At 36.1% G+C, this 21,157-nt stretch overlaps 1 protein-coding gene across 4 annotated transcripts in view; it reads left to right on the forward strand.

Annotated features, from left to right (window-relative positions):
- The window catches only part of LOC6051495 (extracellular sulfatase SULF-1 homolog), a 107,125-nt gene that overhangs the window by 730 nt on the left and 85,238 nt on the right, over positions 1–21,157 (forward strand). For all 4 annotated transcript variants that reach the window (XM_038259758.1, XM_038259756.1, XM_038259759.1 and 1 more), the window contains exon 2: positions 1,861–2,430. The gene's annotated coding sequence lies outside the window, so the exon portion shown is untranslated. The remainder of the gene's footprint in view (positions 1–1,860; positions 2,431–21,157) is intronic.

The following is a 21,157-nucleotide window of genomic DNA, read 5'->3' on the forward strand; positions in this document are numbered from 1 at the left end:
ACGAGTCCGACTTTGAAGGAGAGAGAAGTTCTTTTTCGGTTTCTTCTACGGCCGCCGTCTTCTGTCAACAGCCTGCCAACCACCGGCGGCCTACTGCGAGCTTGTCGCGAGAAACTTGATCAAGACCCGGTCAGCGCGAAGAGAGAAGGCTACCGAACTAAACAGAGGGTTCACTGAATTGACAGGTGTTCTTTGATGAAGCAGTGTGATTTGGGATTTTTCTTTTGAAGCGAATACTGCTCTAGGTTGGCAAGTTTTAAAAAATGAAATAACAAGCTATAGTTTCAACATTTGAATGCAAAAAGTGTTTTAAAATGCATTTTACACTAGTTCAGTTATTTTGCAATCATTAGTTTTCAAAAAAAAAAAAAATAAAAAAAATAAGGATTTGATGAAAACAAACATTTTAGCGATAAAAAACTTTTTGCAAATTTTCAAAAATGCAAGTGATTTTTAAATAAATTCAAACATGCTAAAAATGATTTCAAACGCAAAAATTGCACTTTAAATTGATTTCAGCTGATTGCAACTAAAAAATAAAAAATAAAAATCCACAGCTCGACACATTGTGATATTTTACAGAAGAAACAGGTATTGCGACAAACGATCAAGCTGTCAAAAAGATTGTTTACGTAGAGCAAAAATTTAAAATTAAAATCCCCTCCCCTCCTTGTAACTAAATTTCCAAATTTTAAAGAAATTGGTAGGAGCGTACACGGCATCCGAATGAAATGAGAAAAATATTTTTCTGTAAAATATTGAAAATTCGGTATTGCAAAATTAAATTTGCAACCTAAAATTTTGCATCGCTTTTAAGTTATAAGGCTGAAAGGCCAGGCCCAGTGCAAAAACTATGATTTTACTCAAGAATAAATAAATCACCGCCAGAGCGTCCTGAATAAAAAAAAAAGAAGACGGTCAGTTAAAAAAAAACAGCTAGAAATCGCATGGAAAACAACTTTTGCGTGAATGAGAAAGCAGATTTCTGATGAAAACAAACCAACTTCTATGGCACCCCGTGAAAGCCGTTCAGACAGTTTGATGCTAAAACATATTTAACATAACATTTTTAACCATTAAAATACTTTCACCTACTTTGAAAATAAAAAAATATAAAAAATGAAATAACAAGCTATTTTCTCAACATTTAAATGAAAAAAAAAAATGTTTTAAAGTGCATTTTCATCTGCCCAGCTGTTTTGCAATCATTAGTTTTCAAAATATCCAATTATTGAAGATATTTTTTTTTCGTCGAAAAAAAAAACTTCTTGCGGTGCTGTACATTGTTATTCCACAAAAAATGAAAATATTTTTGATCGATCCCAGACATGCTTAATATGATTTGAAACGCAGCAAAGTCCGTGCATAGTTGTAACTCTTCATATTAAAGAATTTTCAATTTTGTCGTGCTGTCTTGACACAGCCTGAAAAGTGATGTAAATGCGACAGCTGACCAAAGGGATTTCAGGTCAGAACGCGTTTGACACACGTAGAAGCTCGACTACCGTAAACTTTTTTAATTATTACTTTGGACTTCAGCAACCAAATTCAACCAAACTTCAGGATAATGCACAGAATGGTCAACAAAAAAAACGTGTTTGTTGTTGTTTACATGGCGTGATCTCGTTTTTTTTTCAATTCAAAGTCTCGGAACGTCAAAAAGCGACGTGCGACAAGATAGCACGACAGCGTCGATTTGTTAGTTTTGTTAGTACAAATTTGGTAAAAAATGCCGCAACAAAGATTTTAGAAAGACAATGTCACGAATTAGGTAGATTTGCAAAACAACTCCAACAATGTTTTAAATATGTTTATAAAGAGAGCGTTGAATAATTTGCTAATTTCGTTCCATAATTCCAGCCGAAGAACCTTAAGTGACTCGTAAGCATCACTGACAAAAAAATAAAAAAAAACTTTCAGTAAACTGTGAACAACTGGCAAAAGAGATGTGAAAGTTTGCAAAATTATCAAGAAGAAACGCGTAAAAGCAGACGAAGAAGAAGAAGCCTCATCATTTGGAACAGCTGTTGGTTAAAGTGTGAAAAAAGGGAGTGAGAAGAAAGAACGAGTAATTTTCAGAAATGCATTGGCACCATATTGCCGCCGCTGGCGCTGCGTACGCCCACGCACCCTCCAAACGGGGAAGTGGCCTGTCTGCCGAGAAAGTAGTAGCGTAAAGATCACTGGCTCATCTTTTGTGGTGCGCGAATTCTGAAAAAAAGGGAGAAGTGAGTAAAGTGAGTTAGTTGTGTTACTCTTTGGGGTGGTGCTAAGTTGATCATTTTATCGTGTAAAACCAGTTGGAGTCTTGTTGGCCAGCAGTGTGAGCAAAGAACCAGTTTTGATTTGGAACTTCCAGTCTTGGAAGAAGTTGGAAAGTTGATGCTGGGAATGCTGTGATTTGTTGCAGTTCGCTGGTTCTAACCCAAGGTGAGTGATTGAACAACAATTATGCGCCTTGAACTATGTCAAATATGTATGTCTATCGCCGATTCTATCAACTATTGCCTCACGATTGGTTAAGGTCGTTAAACGTGCTGTTTGGAATCAACAAATTAACAACAGAAACCAAATTTCCCCTGTTTTTGCTTCCCTCATGCTATATCGTAAGGCCCGATGGTCTACAAAACTGTTGGTAGTAATATGAGTACACAATAAACAAAAGTGGTAAACAAACAGAAACACACAAAAAATACTACCCATGAACATTTTTTTTAAATGTGGACCATAAGTTGTATGTTTTACACAGTAAAAAATGTGTAATTTTGGATTTTGTTGTATACATTTTTAGAATTAAAATTAAACTTTTTTTTAACAAAAATAGAAGAAACCAATCCCAGATGTAATACGACCATGATTTTTTTCACTGTGTAATTAACTGTCGACGCTTACATTTCAAAGCGTCGCATTTACATTGTCTTTGGGTGAGACATAGCACAATTTGGATTCTGGTTGGAGACATGACAAAAAGCTTTGTTAACACTGGAACGCCCAACGCACGTCAAACTTGCGCGGAAGCCCAAGTCTCCAAAAACAAGTTGGAACGGTAACTTCTGATACTGAAACTTTGCAGAACTCGATTTGATCAAATCTGTAAATTTTTGCGATCAAAAACATCGTTCCGCGTTGCCTCCGCGGAATTTTGGGTGATTTTTTTACTCGCGCAAATCCTGCAGAATCTGCCGGAATTCCGAAATGGGTATTATTTGTAATTTTTTATTTGGTTCAAACATTTTGGGGGCCATTCGTATGAACATAGAAGCCATTTTGTGTCATTGGTTCACCCATACTAATCTCTATACAATTTTGCCAGCTGAGCAATTCTCTACGAAATCGGTCTTTTTTCTTCAATTTTAATTTTTGTATTTTTTAATCCGACTGAAACTTTTTTGGTGCCTTCGGTATGCCCAAAGAAGCCATTTTGCATCATTAGTTTGTCCATAAAATTTTCCATACAAATTTGGCAGCTGTCCATACAAAAATGATGTATGAAAATTCAAAAATCTGTATCTTTTGAAGGAATCTTTTGATCGATTTGGTGTCATGGGCAAAGTTGTAGGTATGGATATGAACTACACTGGAAAAAAATAATACACGGTAAAAAAAATTGGTGATTTTTTTTATTTGACTTTTTATCACTAAAACTTGATTTGCAAAAAAAAACATTTTTTTTATTTTTTCGAGAACATCAATTTTCCTGCAATATCTCAGCAACCTAAGGTCGTATCAACAAAGTCCGAAGAAGCAAAATATAGAGAATTTTCTCAGCTTTTCAAAAATATTTTTTTCAAAACTGGGCAAACATGAGCACTAATTTTAAAAAATGAAAAACTGCGACTATTTTCAAAAAAGTCACTTAAATATGGCTATAACTTGAAAACGGTGCACTTTATCAAAATTTCACTAAAGTACTTTTTGATTGCAAATTTAATTTTACATCGAAAAATGAAGTTGAAAAATTTTTACGACCAAAATTTCGATTTTTTGAAAAAATCAGTATTGATTAAAAAATTCATAACTCGGTCAATGATTTTTTGCACAACCTGGAAATTTCTGAAAAGTTGGCATTTTATGTCCTCTAAAACATATCAAAAAATAAAAAAAAATTAAAAATAGTGTTTTTTTGCAAATCAAGTTTTAGTGATAAAAAGTTAAATAAAAAAATCACCAAATTTTTTTTACCGTTTATTATTTTTTTCCAGTGTAGTCCGTATCCATACCTACAACTTTGCGGAAGACATCAAATCGATCAAAAAATTCCTTCAAAAGATACAGATTTTCGAATTTTCATGCATCATTTTTGTATGGACAGCTGCCAAATTTGTATGGAAAATTATATGGACAAACTAATGATGCAAAATGGCTTCTTTGGACATACCGAAGGCACCAAAAAAGTTTCAGTCGGATTAAAAAATACAAAAAAAATCGAATGACCGAAATTCTAGAGAACTGCTCAGCTGTTCATACAAAAAGCTGAATTTTTAGAGGAATTTTGTGATCGATTTGGTATCTTAGGTAAAGTTGTAGTTGTAGGAGGACTGTTCAGACAAAAATAGGAAAGCAAAATTTGTTTTTGACAATTTTTAAATATTTTTTTAAGACATAATTCAATTACCCAATATTCGTATTTTAGATTTTTTTAAAATATGTTTTAGAAGAAAAAAAAAACGTGAATTCTTAGAATTTCGTCTTTTTATATTTTTTGAATCCAAATCTCAGAAACTAATGGTCCAAAATTGAAACATTTATAAAACATGTGAATTTTGAATAAATAAATATTGAAAATATTTTAATCAAAAACTACATTTCAAACCGGCCAAATATTAAACTTTTTCAACATACCTCGAAAGCGATCACTTTATCAAATTTCTGTTAAGTACTTTTCTATGGTGAATTCGATTTTACATCAAAAACTGTAGAAAAAAACGAGGGGATTTTTTTCGGCAAAATGTCTACTGTCATCAGGTGAGACAGTAGGTCATACAAAAATGCTGAAATTTTTTATGACCCAATCTCCCCCCAAGACTCAATCAGAGAGAAGGGAAATACTCAATACTCTTTGACCCAATGTCACCCCTGATGACGGTACCCTCAATTCTTTTTGGCACAAAAATTGCGTGTTTTTGTCCCCAAAAATATTTAAACAATCAATAATTTGAAAACGCGGGTTCTGTTTAAAAACAATTATAAAAATTGGAAAAAATTACTTTTTTTCTGAATAGTCCTCATCAATCCCTAAAACTTTGCTAAATACACCAAATCGATCAGAATATTTCTTCAAAAGATTCAGATTTTCGAATATTTACGTACCAGAGCAAAATTGAATTTTCAATCGACAAGTACTTTACAGATTTTTTGATAAAGGGCTTTGTTTTCAAGATATAGCCACCGAAAGTTTGATTTTAGCGAAATATTTGCGTTTTTTTATATTTAAAAATAGTGACCATTAGTGACCATTTTTAAAAATATTTTTTTGGAAAGTTCAGAAAATTTTCTATGAAATTGTCTAAAAGACATTGAAGATTGGACCTCTGATTTCTGAGGTAGGGTAGAGTAGTCATCAATGAGACACGGGGAACAATGATAAAATGGCTCTCACAAGTCGTAGTTTCAACCAATCAGGCTCATATTTGGGGGAAAGTTGTGTCTACTGGATACACGTCTGCCGTTATAGTGGCTTTGGTTATGGACGCTCCCTGGAAAAGTTATTCATAAATGTTTGATTCTGGGATGTAAAAGTAAATTATTGACAAAAATTACTTTTTCGCTCGTAGGCTGCCATTAACACCAAAACTAATATTTCTTCAAATTTCTTTCGACGTTCCATAGGGATTGAGTTGGGCTACAATGTCCTTTCATCAGGTTTGGCCAAAATTCAGAATATACCCAGTATCCAGGACTGTCTCATTGTTCCCCACTCATTTCAGCTCATGGGTAACAATGAGACACTTTGATTTTTCTTCATTAAACTTTTCAAAATCTATGGAAATCTTTCAAAACATGAATTAAAAGTGATTTTTGGCATATTTAATGAGTTTTAACTTCATTTAACCAAAAATACAAAGTTATTTGGTATAAATATACGGATTTTACAAAATTTAAATACTTTTTAGTATAACTTTTGTTAATTAAAGTTTCATGTTGGCAAAATTGCTCTAAAATGTTCAAGGCAAGTTACCTGCAATGGAACAATACAAAAACATGATGTTTTACTAGAAAAATCTTGATTTTCGTTGTGTGTCTCATTGTTCCCCAGCTGTCTCATTGTTCCTGCCAAGTGCGTCTACAATGAGACAGTTGAATAACTCTGGCTGTAGATGTCGGATCGATCTCATATTTTGGTCAATGTTAGAACACATTAAAAGAAAGAAAATGCCACAAAAAGCTCATTATAACATGCTGATGGAAAAAATAGAAAAATCTTTGAAAGTTGAAAACCAAAAGTGTCTCATTGATGACTACCCTACCCTATAGCGGCTTAAAAAAAGAAACATGAAAATTGAAGTTTTCTAAGCCTCACCAAAACAACCCACCATTTTCTAATGACGATATCTTCGGAACTAATGGTCCGATTTTCAATGTTAATGCATGAAACATTCGTGAAATTTTCCGATCTTTTTGAAAAAAAAAAAAATATTTTGAAAAAAATAAATCAAGACTGGCACTTAAACTGGGTGTAATGTTCATTGTTTGGTCTAAACTTCAATATCTCTTAGATAATTTCATGGAAATTTTTCTGAACTTTTCAAAAAATATTTTTAGAAATGCTCACTCATGGTCACTATTTAAAAAAAACGAATAACTGCAAATATTTCGCAAAAATCCAACTTTCAGTGGCTATATCTTGAAAACAGAGCCCTTTATCAAAAATGTTTAAGGTACTTTTCGATTGGAAATTCAATTTTACATTAAAAAATTACGTCAAATTTGTTTTTGCATAAAATTTAATTTTTTTCCAAAAATCACTATTTTTTCAAAAAATTATAACTCGGCGACAGATTTTTTGACCATGTTTCTCTAACGCTCAAAAGTTGCGGGTTTTTGTCCTCTAAAACATGTAAAAAAATCTCGAAAATCAAAAAGTGCATATTTTGGGAAATTGAGTTTTTGTGAAAAAAAAAGTTGAGAAAAAATTCTGCAATTTTTTTTCCGTGTACCTTTTTTTTCTCAATAGTCCTCAACAATAGAGATCCTTAATAGGGAGACTGGTCGAAGTGAATTTGACGTACCCAAACAGACACGAGTTTGACGTATCCAAACGAGCATTTGCCTTTACGCCCAGCAAAACTTATCAGTGTTGCCAACCTCAAAACATACGTTGCCAAATCGATTTAGCAAACTTAGACCAGTCTCCCTATTAAGGGTCTCTACTCAACAATACCTACAACTTTTCCAATTCAAAAAATACAAAAAAAAAATGGTTGAAATCGGCCGATTTTGTAGAGAGTTGCTCACCATTCTAGCATACTAAGGTAACCGCAAAAATTGTATAGGCAATCAAACGTCAAAATTACCCCCCACTAGAGGGCGCTGAAACTTGGGGTGATGTTTTCATTATAACCTACAGCGAGTAAATTGGTTTGAAATTTGAAATCGTTTTATTTCATCATAAAATCGACATTAGTAGCAAATTATACCATTTCCAGGTAAGAAATAAATAGCAAAATTGATATCAACAAAAATATTTTTGTGACGGCCGATTTAACCTGTTCATTATCTGATTCAAAATAAGGGAATGTTTGAATCAACCAAAACCTAACTAATCAATTGAGAATGAAGATTGTCCAAGTGGACATATATTTTTTAAAGTCACTTCAACCATAAGCTCTGCTTGAAAAATGATAATAGGAATGATTTTCAAAATTAGCAATCTAACCTCATTCTCGCGTTTTCAATCCGGATCTCAGAATTTTCAATGAAAAAGACAACTTAACAAAGAAATTAAAAAGTCAGCCGATAGAACTTTTTATTTCTTACCTCCTGTTAACTTTATTTTATTCCAAAAGATCATTTAATTTTAAAAAACCTTAAAATAGTTTTCACTCCACTTTGCATTTATCGCGCAAAAAAAATAAACGTAACCTTGCATCGAGTTCGATTTGCGATGCCTTTTCGTTGGGTCGCAAAATTTTTCGCGTCCGTCGCAGTGTGTTTTTCGTTTTTTTCTTCGCGTACGTGTGTGCGTGTGAAGGTGCGGCTGGCTTTGACTGTCCCGATGACAGTCAGTTCGACTTGCGATGCCTTTTCGTCGGGTCGGTAAATTTTTCGCGTCCGTTGTCGATGTGCAACAACAACAAAACCCTATCATACCATTTCATCTCGATACATCGTAACTCGTCGTTCGCAAAGTTAATCAGTACCTCATTAAACATCAATCATTCAAAACTCGTGAAATCATCTCAAGTTAAAAATTACACTGTTTAACCCTTAAGTTTTAATTACAAATGATTTTGGTTCTATCTTTCCACAGCCGGCTGTCTAAGACTAGACCATTTCATTTAAAATTTAACAACAGATAAACGGGAAATGTCTCATCCGCAGCCTCCGATTGCTTGCCTTGAGAATAATACAAAATACCGTTCAACAAACACTATGATTTTGGGTCGCATCATCATCTTCTATGATGAATCCTGACCAAACACCCTATCCTACTAACAAGTTTTCAGGTTCCTGGCGCTCGTGGGGTGTAAGCACAGAGTAAATCAGCTGCCCTAGTAGCAACCTGCGCTAACTAACATTCCCGTCCCTTAAAATCGAGGTCTACAAACTGACATGGCGGGCGCCGTTGGTGGCCAATGACTGTTACCTATTCGCAACTGATCTAGCTTTAGCAATCATGGTGTTTTATCTTTTCAGCGCATTCATACATGCTGTTGATAAGGGAAACACCACTAGATCGTCGAAGCCTATAATCAGTAGTGCTGAAAAAATATTACGGTTCTGTTCAGCAACGGAGGGGCAACCATGGGTGATCTCTCATGCTCATGCTCATGCTCAAAAATAAACGTAACCTTGCATCAAAGTTCTCCTACTCGATTGTAGGTGGAGAATCGAGTACTTAGCTTTGGTTTTAGGGGCCTATAGAGACTTGTATGGGTGACTCAATGCAACAAAATAGAGTTATCTACGTGCGCATGTATTGCGTGTACGTACACGAAAAAAGTGAGGTTAAATTTTGTACCGACCAGCAAATCAAATGGTGTGCTAGTGTGCGTGAGAGCGGGCTTAGATAACTCTATAGAGAATTTGCAGCAAAGCAAAAAGACACATGTCGCCACCTATGAACAAATAGCGTAAACCTAGGATTTTTCGAAAAAATTTGTTTTTACCTTCAAAATCAACATTTTTATTAAACTTATGCCGGATTCGGATGAGAAAAATTATTTCCAACAATTTGGTGTACAACTTTCCAATATTTGTTTGATTTTTCTATAAGAAAATAGTAAATTTAGTAGAAGATAGTAAAAGATAGTCTGTCAAAAATCAATAAAAATTGTTAAATATACGTTAACACATCTGTTATCAACTATATCACTGTTTATTTCATTGATATATATTGGGAAACTAATTTTTTCGTGTTCTGAACCATGTTTTTTAAAGAAAAAGTTCACAAATTTTTGCGCGCCCAAAGATTGATGTTCATTATTCAAAAAATTAAAAAAAAATTCTCGTCTTTTGCAACCAGTTTCATTGAGATTGATGCCGGGAATCATGAGAAATAGAGGATTTGCAGCAAAGCTAAAAGAGACATGTCGTCACCTATGAACAAATAGCTTAAACCTATGATTTTTTGAAAAAATATGTTTTTCCTCCATAATCAACATTTTTACAAAACTTATGCCGGATTCGGACGAGAAAAATTATTTCCAACAATTTGGTGTACAACTTTCCAAAATTTGTTTGATATTTCTATGAGAAAACTGTAAATTTATAAAAAGATGGTAAATTGGATTATTAGGCAAGAAAGTCTGTCAGAAATCAATAAAAATTGTTGAATATACGTAAACACATCTGTTATCAACTATAAAACTGTATATTTCATTGATATATACGGGAAAACTAATTTTTTCTTGTTCCAAAACATGTTTTTTAAAGAAAAAGGTCACAAATTTTTGCGCGCCCAAAAATTGATGTTCATTATTTTAAAGCAAAAAATTTTTCTCGTCTTTTGCAACCAGTTTCATTATGATTGATGCAGGAAATCATGAGAAATAAGCGATTTTGTTCTTCAATCCAGCAGAAAGGAATGCGATTTTTTGCAAGTAACCTCATTTGGCGCCACCTACATTTGAAACACAGTCGCGCTGCAAAACCTCAATAAGCGATTTTGTTCTTCAATCCAGCAGAAAGGAATACGATTTTTTGGCAAGTAACCTCATTTTGGCGCCACCTACATTTGAAACACAGTCGCGCTGCAAAACCTCAATAGCTTAAAAAATAGTTGTATATTTTTTGAATCGTTCAGGTAATTTTTGAATCAAGAAATTTTATCAAAATTTCCATTAATTACAGATTTATTTTATATTTTTGCGTGTTTAGACCTGATAACTAAGTATCCCAATTTGCTCCATACATCGTTTAACCTAGAGCTAGATTGATGGCTAATGGATAAGATGCAAATTTCATATGTCCAAATAACCCTAAAAATTTATATTTAAAACGGATTTTGTACTTGTGGATTCATAAGATATCTGTTGCATTATTTTATTTACGTAAAATTTTTTTTTGCTGACCAATTGGGTCCTAACATTAAGTCCTAATTTGGGATATTATTGTTCACATCAATAAAGCTTATTTTTCTGAGCACAATGACCCTTTTGTGCGACCGCAAAGGATTCAAAATGTTGACTTGTTGACAGTAAAGGTCCTACTTGACAGTTCTTTCCAAGAGGACCCTAGCTGATCCATCGTTAAATGTTGTCTTGTCATTTTTTTTGCATTAAAATGATAAAAAGAGTGATCAGAAGTTGTACACACAAATTGTAAAAAAAAAACAATTTCATCGGTCACGAAAGTCCCTCCATCCGAGGAAGAAAAGAACAAGGCGACTTTTCCTCACTACAAACACACACACATCCTTCCTGGTGGCGTATGACAGCCACTAAATCATTGTTGAAGGTGTTATTGTTGTGAGCTCTTGAGGCGTTTCATAAACTGGATCATGCTTTGTTGTCTGCCGTTGTGGAGAGAGGAAGATATGCCCTCACGACGACGAACGCACCCGCCAGAGTACCGGTAAAACGATAATAACAACAAGCCAACAAAACTGACATCGCATAAAAAAAAAACAAAACAAAACAACACAAAAAAACAGGCAAAACACTTAACCACAACTGCGAAAAGTATGTACTGTAGAGTTTGTACATTATGAACAGCATTTATTTTGTTTGATTTTCTTAATAAATTTTAATGCGATTGAAATATTACTTTCAATTTGTTTAAATTGCATTTCAAGATTTTCTCACTAAATTTACCAAAAACCAAAGTCACCCCCCTGTGACGGTGCGTATCGTGCACAATTTTCAAATTGCAGCATGCTTCACGACGTCACGAGATTACCGGCAGCGCCCAGGTACTCGATGCTCACTTTTTGGTGTGTGTGTGCAGTCTGAAAATTGCCCCCGCGGAACTCCCACAGAACCCCCAGAACCTTTCCCTGAACGACGACAGCCAGAACACTGCCGAGGACGTCCCTTAGCTTCGTGGGTGTTTGAATTAGAGTGTAAAAGTTAAAAAAAAACTCAGCTGTCAATTTTTGACATTACAAGCATTCAAACGATCACTTGCATTATTTTTCTTTTCCATGGTCAGGCCTACTGTGATACGTTAACCGCAACGATGATTGATTGAAATGGGCTGAGTTTCAATGTTCAATTTTTTTTTAAACGTCTTCAAAATACCAAGTTTCAATTGTTTTTGATTTGGGATTCAAACTGACGAGCCAAGGGTTCGGCGAACGCGTGAGACAGGTGCACCTGCCGCGGTCGTTGTCTGATGTCGGGACCACGAGGACTCACCGCAATGATGGCAGTTTTATCTGGCGGGCCGGTCTCGTTGCCGCCGCCATGGTCGCCCAAAAGGGAGCAACATTTTCCCGAAAAGAAAAAAAAAAGCACTTTACCGCGGGATAGCTGCAGCAGTCGGTCTGCAACGGAACGTGTGCAATTTTTCTCTCTCGTGCTCTTCCTTTCTCTATGCTTGGATACTTGCCGTATTTATCGTTTTTGAAAGAATATATACTCAAAGAACGGAAAAAGGAGACCAGGACCAGGAAAAAAACGGTCTTTGCGAAATCGTTTAACCGTCTGCACGACATTATCGGCGGCACGAACCAGACGGACTGAGGGCGAATACCTTTCTTGCAAGACTATCTGGTTTTTTTTAATGCAACTATTTTTTTTGAAAAAACATGGTTTAAAGAAAGCTGCCTTTTCTACTTTAACTCCAGCTATTCAAATTCTCATATAAAGTTCGACTCAACCCTGGTTGAAACTCACAAATGGAAATAAAAATATAATAAAAATCTCACTAATTTATATGGAAACAGAGGTTATCTCCAACTTTCCGAGACATTAACGCACGAGCACGAAATGCAGACTTGGTGGAATAGTGTCAGAAAGGCGTTCCGGAAAAAAATGACTGACTCAGGATTGGGGTTTTGAACATTTTTGTTTTCATTTGTTTTCATTGTAAGACATTTAAATTGGTTTTCAGTTAAATATTGGGAAAATGTTAGCAAACATATTTTACAAACCCAATTAAAAATAACAAAAAATAGTTCTTAAAAATGTTAAGCACAGTAAAATAGTTGCTCAGGTACCAAAACAATTATTGGTTTATGTTTCTTTTTTTCTTTTCCTGACTATACCTATAGCAACCTTGGGTCCAAACTAAAAAAAAAAGAAAATTAGGTACAGGAAAAAATGTAAACATTTCGTAGAAAACATATTTCAGACATAGGCAGCCATGGTTGAAAAATTGCAAAATTTTCACAAAATTCATAGCTAAGGTAGTGAAGGTATTTAAAGGTATGATATTTTCTGTATTTGTTAATGATTTTAAATTTTATCCTAATTTACATAAAAAAATAAACATTATTTGTCTATGTTTTAAAAAATAGTGATATTTTAAATGTTGGCAACGCATCCCCTTGTTAAATCGTATTGTTTGTTTCTTCAAACAGTTTCGAATATGAGTATATAATATATGTTATTTTCTCGACATTTTTATTATTACATATTATTTTTAAAAATCAAACAAAATGAGTTATGATTTAAACTTTTCAGAAAAATGGGTACTCTGAAAAAAAAAAAAACGATTTTAGGTAATTCTCCGCCAACTCACACAGCAGTTGCCCCGACCCCTCTTCGATTTGCGTGAAACTTTGTCCTAAGGGGTAACTTTTGTTATTGCGATTTTACGAAAAAAACGTTTTGAAAAAGTTACTTTTTGCGTTTCTTTTTGTTTCGTCGTTCGTGTCTGTCGCGGGGGACGATGAACGGCCATGATCAACGACGACCAACATTTTCAAAACTTTTTTTTTCGTAAAATCGCGATAACTCGTGATGTTTATAAGCAAACCTCTTATGTCTTTATATTAAAATTTTTGTAATTGTCTGCTCTACAACTTTGTAGAAAATTGTTACACTCCAAAAAATAACCCTGCAAAATTAGAAAAAACACGAAATTTTAAAATGAAAAAAATTGTTTTAAATGAAAAAATGACCCTTCTGGGTCAATGTAGATTCGAAAAGTACATTAAATTTCCCATAAAATGACACGTTTCAAATTTTTTTACAGTCAAGTAACGGAAAATGGGAGAATTTTAAAAACTTTTTTAGTGTTTTTTTCGATGAAAATACGTTTTTTCCGGAATTCTGAGTACGCCATCAAATCGGGCGTCTAATTTTACATAAAAGTCTTTTTGACACCAAATTTCTATCTCATCACCGTTTCAGGCTGAAAATTATTGAAAAACACCTCATTTTTCGCATGCTCAAAAATGGAAGGGGTCGTACCGCCCCTCCGTCACGAGATATCTAAAAACGGACCTCGGATTCGTGATCAGGGACAAAAGTTACCTCTTAGGACAAAGTTTCACGCTAATCGAAGAGGGGTCGGGGCAACTTTTTCCGATTTCGTGTGAGTTGATAGAGAATCACTCTTTTTCTATTAATCTTTTTTTTAATAAAAGATGCATTCCCGAAATATGTATTTTGAAATTCTCGATTTTTTTTATATGTTGGCTAAAAAAGTTACCATTTGCGATAGATTTTAGGATAGTCCAAACTCTAGTACCGGAGTTACAAACCAAAAAAAAAATGATTTTTGGAAAACCAATTATTAGCAATTTGCAATAAGAAATATTCAGAGTAAGACCGGTAATAAGAATCTCAAATTGATATTTTTTGTTAAAATTCACCGTTTTCATTAATTAGGCATTTTAAACCGAAATTTTTGAAGAGTGTTATTTTTTTTGCAGTTTGAAAATAATTAATGAAAGAAAAGTGCCAGAAATAGAAGTACTTAGCCGTTTTAAAGTGTTATTCTTGATTATGGAGTTCCGCAATAAATGTTATTGAAAATAGCTGATAATTTTACAAAAGTTTTATTTTTTTTGACATTGAAAATCTAACCAATACAGTCATCCCACATATTATCTTCCAAGAGAGCGAAAATCGGATCTTTTAAACGAAAGTTGTAGCCAAAATACGACGAAAAAGACGCCATTTTGAAATCTGAATAACTCGAAAAGGTGGTGGAGTTTGACCTCGCCCTTAGAAGCATCCGAAAGTACACATTCTAGAGTACATTTGCTGAAAATATCTCGAAGGTCTTTAATGTTTAACTCATTTTATCTCAATTTGAAAATGAGCATTTTTAAATCGTTTTTTTGCCCATAACTTTTGATAGAATTGATCAAAATTCATTTTTCAAGAATAAAAATGTTAAGCTCTACAATTGTCTAGAAGGGCCCAAAAATGTACAAATTTATCTAGTGGTTGTAAAAAAAGAAACAAGTGTTGGCTGAAATATTTAATTATTTTGTTAATTCCTGAAATAATTCAGCCAAAACTTGTTTCTTCTTTTACAACCACTAGATCATTTTGTACATTTTTGGGCCCTTCTAGACAATTGTAGAGCTTGTCAAACTGAACATTTTTATTCTTGAAAAATGAATTTTGGTCAATTCTATCAAAAGTTATGGGCAAAAAATGGTTTCAAAATGCTCATTTTCAAATTGAGATTAAATAAGTTAAACAAAAAAGACCTCCGAGATATTTTCAGCAAATGTACTCTAGAATGTGTACTTTCAGATGCTTCTAAGAGCGAGGTCAAACTCCACCACCTTTTCGAGTTATTCAGATTTTAAAATGGCGTCTTTTTCGTCGTATTTTGGCTACAACTTTCGTTTAAAAGATCCGATTTTCGCTCTCTTGGAAGATAATATGTGTGCTTCTAGCGAGTGTAGCTAATTTAGGCAATTTCAAATACTCAAAACTTTAAAATTCGATATCTCTGGAACGAAACATATTCCTTTCTATCGATAAGTGATTCTTTTGTAAAATTAGACGGGGAATACGATGGTGAGGTCAAATTTAAAAAAATAATAGGGCTGTTTTGAGATACGGCCATTTAAAGTTTTCAATTGCGCAATACAGGTGGAAAAAATATTTTAATCCAAATTTTGATCACGGAAATGGATTCTACGTCCAATTTCCTTCAAAATTGAGTCTAAGACCGACCCTCTAAGATTTGTGGTTCCTGAGTTATCGTCGTTTGAAGATAGGGGTTTCGCTCAAAAATCGCCAAAATGACGATTTTTTGGGAGGGTACAAAAATGGAGGGGGTGGTCCGATTTGGATGAAATTCGAGATTTTTTCATGTTTTGATTGTCTCACTCAACAGCTCTGCCAAATTTGTGCAGAATCGGAGATGGTAATTTTCAAATGCTGTTCCGCTTCAGATGGAATGACCCGTATATCATGCAAAACTTGTTTTTTTTTTTCATTTGAAATTTGTTAACGCATTTTCTCACAGCCTACTCCCTGAAAAACGTTTTGTCCCGGCCTACTCAAATAAAACAGCCCCACCGGGTCCTCTCTTCCGAAGCCTTCCTTTTGATGGTGCGGCGCCATCGCCTTCACAAATAAACTACTTTTTATTCAACTTCAAAAAACATCGCATCCATTAATGGTGAGTGTGTGTGTTTGAAAAGACATACAAAATTCATTTAGTGTTTCCTCCCTGTATTTCGCGAACCGATCAAACTTGCTGGCCAAAACTGGAGATCGAATAAATGGCCCAGAAAAACCAGTTTCGTTGCAATCCCTCGTGTGACCACGGTGGGCCACCGCCAACTGATGGGCGCTACTGTTGGCAAACCCTTAAATCGTCGCCGTCGTGCTAACTTGCCGTACGTGCATTTTGGGCCAAATTGAGTTAAGAACGCCATTTTGTGCAGCTCACAATAGTGACCTTTTGACCTTCGCAGATTCCCAAAATTCGGTTTCAATCCTGAGATATTCAACGAAATCCGAAAAAACTCCGTGCATTTTTGTTACTTTTCATATGAAAGTAATTTCAATCTTGTCGTGCTATCTTGTCACTCCCTGAAAATTGATGTAAGTGCGACAACTGGCCAAAGGGATTTCATGTCAGAACGCGTTTGACGCACGTACAAGTTCAACCAAACTTCGGGACAATGCACATATTGCTCAGCCAAACAAAACGTGTTTGTTATTGTTTACATTGCGTGCTTTCGTTTTTGTTTATTCAAGGTCAAACATTAGAACGCGTTTTTCTCGGAACGGCGAAATGGCGGTTGCGACAAGATAACACGAGGATAAAGTAGATTTTTGAATACTTTTCATTTATCAAAAGAAAAAAAAATGAAAAAAAGTTCCTCAAAGGGTAAGTAAAACATACGTGGCATAATGGCGCCACCTTGTCGATGGCTAATGCTTCCGACGACTACTGACAAGTTTGGGCGGTGAGCTTGCCGGCTGTAAGGAATCCTTTTAAAACTGTAGCCACCGCAGTCAGAGCGCACAGTCCTTCGGACTAAAAATAGAGCTGTTCATGTTATTCGCTGGTCGGATTGAAGCGATAAAATCTTCTTTTTCAACGTTTGGTCCATGTTTTTGTCAAGAGGAAACTTTTAAATAATGGGTTTAATTATTAAAAAAAAATATCAGTTATAAAAGAATCATTAAAAATGATCCTCAAAATTAGAAATTGGCAACCGAAAAAATGCAACCCACATTTGTTGCAATACTTATCCAGCTAATAAAAATTCATGGTCAATACCGCCTTCCAGCGCTAATTAGTCACCCAAACAGACGCGTGTCGCGGGTGTCGTTGTACACACGTTTTGCCAATTCGCGGCAAAATTGCTGACAAATCATCTGATGGCCTCTACGAACAAATGCAGGGTCTGCAAAAAGGCGTTTTTTTTTTGTTTTTGCTGACACTATCAGAAGTGAAAACACTGAAAGAAAAGAGAAAAGATTTATTGAAATTAGTTCGCTAATTTGTCTCTCAAAAAACATAAAAATTCTGAAAACAAATTCTCCTGCCGAATCATAGAAGTCTCTAGTGTTCGTGTTCTCAAAATTTCTACAAAAAATAAGCATTAAAATTAATTCCAAATTATTTTATCTACATTGAAAAAAGTGTTTGTAAACCATAACTATTGCCACAGACAACAGACGTAGCGACTAAAACAAAATAATTTGAAATTCGTGTGTAAAAACATGGCAGCCGCATCCTGCTAATCTACTAGCGCCATCTGTTAGCCTATTGCAGGGGGGCGACATCTATATCTCACTACAGGCAGCTCGCCCGCAGCCAACACAAGTTGTCAACTTCGGCACCAGAACAAAAGGGAAATGTCAACTTCGGCTCCAGCACAAAAGAACAGCTGTTCGTTACGGAACCAAAACAAAGCAACTGCGCACTGTAAAAAAAATGCAAAAACTGCAGGCATAAAATGGAAATAAAGTAATTATTGTTTCTATGTAAAATGTTACCGCAATGTACGTTTAAGAGTTAGTGTATGTATGTGAGGTGATTTTTATCATTTTTTTTTTTTTGCAAAATAAACTACTAAAGTTGGGATTATTAAGCACACATCGGGCCGATGACCTCATTTAAAGTTGTACTTTTATCACATGAAACGTTTAACTTAACTACTGTGTAATTTGACTTTTACTAAAGTAATTCTTATAACAAAAATTGAATTATTAAAAAAAAAGAAATATTTTTGTTTTCACTGTGCGCAGTTTGCGCGCGTTATCAATCTCAATCACCCAAGATGGCTGCCGTTAGCATCCCCCTGGCCTATTGCCACTCTCTAAAGCAGCCATGATGGTTTTCTGAGAAGGTGTGTTTGAAAATGCATCACCCAGAAATATTTAAAAAATATATTATTTCAATTTTTCGAAATAAATGTAAACAGGTAAAGATTATGTTTTTATGCTATAGTAAATCTACTTAATTGTTAATTAACACGATTTACGAGCACATAGATGTTTTTTTTTTTCATGTAATTATCGATATAAAAAAAATAGTCTAGTTTGATGCTTTTATAAACACAGCAACCAAGGCCGCGCTTGAGGCTGTCAAATTCTTGCTGGTTGTGTTTATAAACAAAACCAACAGAGGAGAGCAAAAAGGAGGAGGAGACCCGGTGGAAATCGGGAGGATGGGCAAGCGTTTCTTGGAGGAGAAAAGATCCGGAACCAGAAACGAAACAATCCGGAACTGGTTCCGATAAATTCTGGAAGCCATCGGCGCCGTCAGCAAGAGCTATTACCGTAAACGTTTTGACCCCAAACGACCGCATTCCGAAGATTATCTCCGGAACCGACAAACCAGCTACCACGATCACTTCAACCCTCACCTCCAAGACACCAACCTCTTCAACGCCCTCGAAACCCACCCCACCTTCAAGTGCCGCCACTTCCGGCGAACCCTAATCGCCATACCAAAGGCCTAAATCTTGAATGTTCTCCCCGGCGCGTCAGTTTCCCCCATCGGATTTCCAGTGCAAGCGATCCTCAAACACCCCCACACCTTCCCCTTCCCATCCTCTTCCGTGAGTGGCACCAGGTTCAAGAAGCGTAGCCCCGTCATAGTGGTCATTTTGCGAATCATGCTGACAAGGAACACAATCGGCAATCTGTCGGGGCTAAAATCGGTTCAGGAACCAGGTTGGCCACTTTGGTTGCCTAACATTTGTCAAGCAGCTGCAAGCGCGAGAGATTTGGTTGAAATCGACCGAAATCAACTTTTCATCCAGAACAAACGATTATAAACGTTGAAAACAAACAACATGGAAAATGACAGTAGGCGGAAAGCGATATTTTGACAGCGGGCAATGTGTCAGGACAAAGCGACTGCAGCGCCACAAACGGATTGCCACAACTAAAAAAACTGTAGCAATGATTTACACAAGGGAAGAATCGAGCCCAAACGTCTGTTGTCTGTGCTATTGCGTCAATAACAAAGTCATTTGACTCTCACTACCGCTCTCATTTGCGCAGAGCGAAATTCCGATCACCTTCCACAAGACTGCATTCAAAAGATTGCTGTCACCACGCAGCACCGCGCTAGCAAGAAAGAGAGAAAAAGGAAAGAGCAAGTGTCGTGTCGTGTCGCGCGGCGGCTTGAGTGCCGAGCTCGGCATTCGTTTGTTTCAACTTCGTGTGCGTTCACTGACGGTTGCTTCGTAATGACGATCATGACAGGTGCGCTCAGTCAGCATTCAACGGATGGATCGATGTTGCAATATGGCTGATTTGATTATAGGACGGCAACCATAAAATATTAGATAAATACACCCAAAACTGGCAGCGCTAGTCCGAGAGAATGATGGTCTCGAGTCGAGAGAATAGTGGTACCATTCACGGACGCAGAGAACACAGCTCGAGATGGGCGATAGAACTATTCTCTCGAGGTTCATTTGCAAAAAAAGTTCATCCGTCAAACAAAAAACCAAAAGTGTCGACAACGGGAATCGAACCAGAGACCTTTGACAAACCAATCCAATGACTTAGCTGCCTCGGCCACCACAGCTTGGTGGCCATGGAGAAGTCAGAAGTCGATGTATGACACTTGTTGGAGATTTATTGATTCAACTAACGAATGAACTCATTTGTTATGATGGTGTGAGTTGGTACCATTATTCTATCGATTTTGGCACTGAGCCCTCAATAAATTTTGAGAGAACGATTATCTCGATTCTGAATTTTGGGTGTATGAAAATACAAAATTGACCTCCATTTGAAGGACTACTTCCTGATCTCTATAACAAGTCAATCCTTATTTTCAATATCATCCCAGTGCCCACTCACTCACCAAATTGGATAGTTACGGCCACTGCCGGGGATATGAAGTCATTCCGTTCCACCTTCATTACTTTCATTTTCCGCCAGATTTGAGTCCATCTCACAGCATCCAGTGGCGTATATACTAAATCAATACCATCTCCGTACTGCTCTGCTTGTGCCGTCCGAACGTCGCTTTGTACGTGCATCTCTGTTCCGTCCATAAAATGTGCTCCTTTTCCGTCCCCTTCCTTAGGGTAACTGCACCTATTGTTGGTTGAATCCCAAGTTATACTCGATTGTTGGAAAATTTACAACTTTACCCTATTATACGCCACTTTACAAAGTCTCACTCAGTGTCTCCAGCAACTGGCGTCATCTTGTCGTTATTGGTCCACCACCGGATCCCAGCCTCCCAGGTTGCCGGCCGGCACCGCTTGTCCTTCCCCGGGGGGCATCGGCACTCCACAACTCGACATCTTTTCTTTCATCAACTAATCGGTAAACCTTGCGGGAAGCTCCGCTCGTCAAATAAACCGTTTCCAAAAAAATAAAGAAAGAAAGAGGCAGCCCCTTGGACCTTGGGACCGGGATGGCCAAAGTGTCTCAAAATAGTGGAGGCGGCCATGACTTCATCTAACCGTAGTGTAGGACGGTCCAGTTGGCACAGAAAGGGCGGGGGAGATTTGCACGTGCACAGCAGATGCCACTCCCCGGGATGTGAAGGTGTACTTTCTTCATATTTTGGATTCATTTTGGGACGCGCGACGGTCTTTGTCCAAGCGTCACAGACAAGTGAAGGTAGATCTTGTGGAGTTACACCCAAA

This window comes from Culex quinquefasciatus, chromosome 3 (genome assembly GCF_015732765.1).
Source record: "Culex quinquefasciatus strain JHB chromosome 3, VPISU_Cqui_1.0_pri_paternal, whole genome shotgun sequence".
NCBI classification, from domain to species: Eukaryota; Metazoa; Arthropoda; class Insecta; order Diptera; family Culicidae; genus Culex; species Culex quinquefasciatus.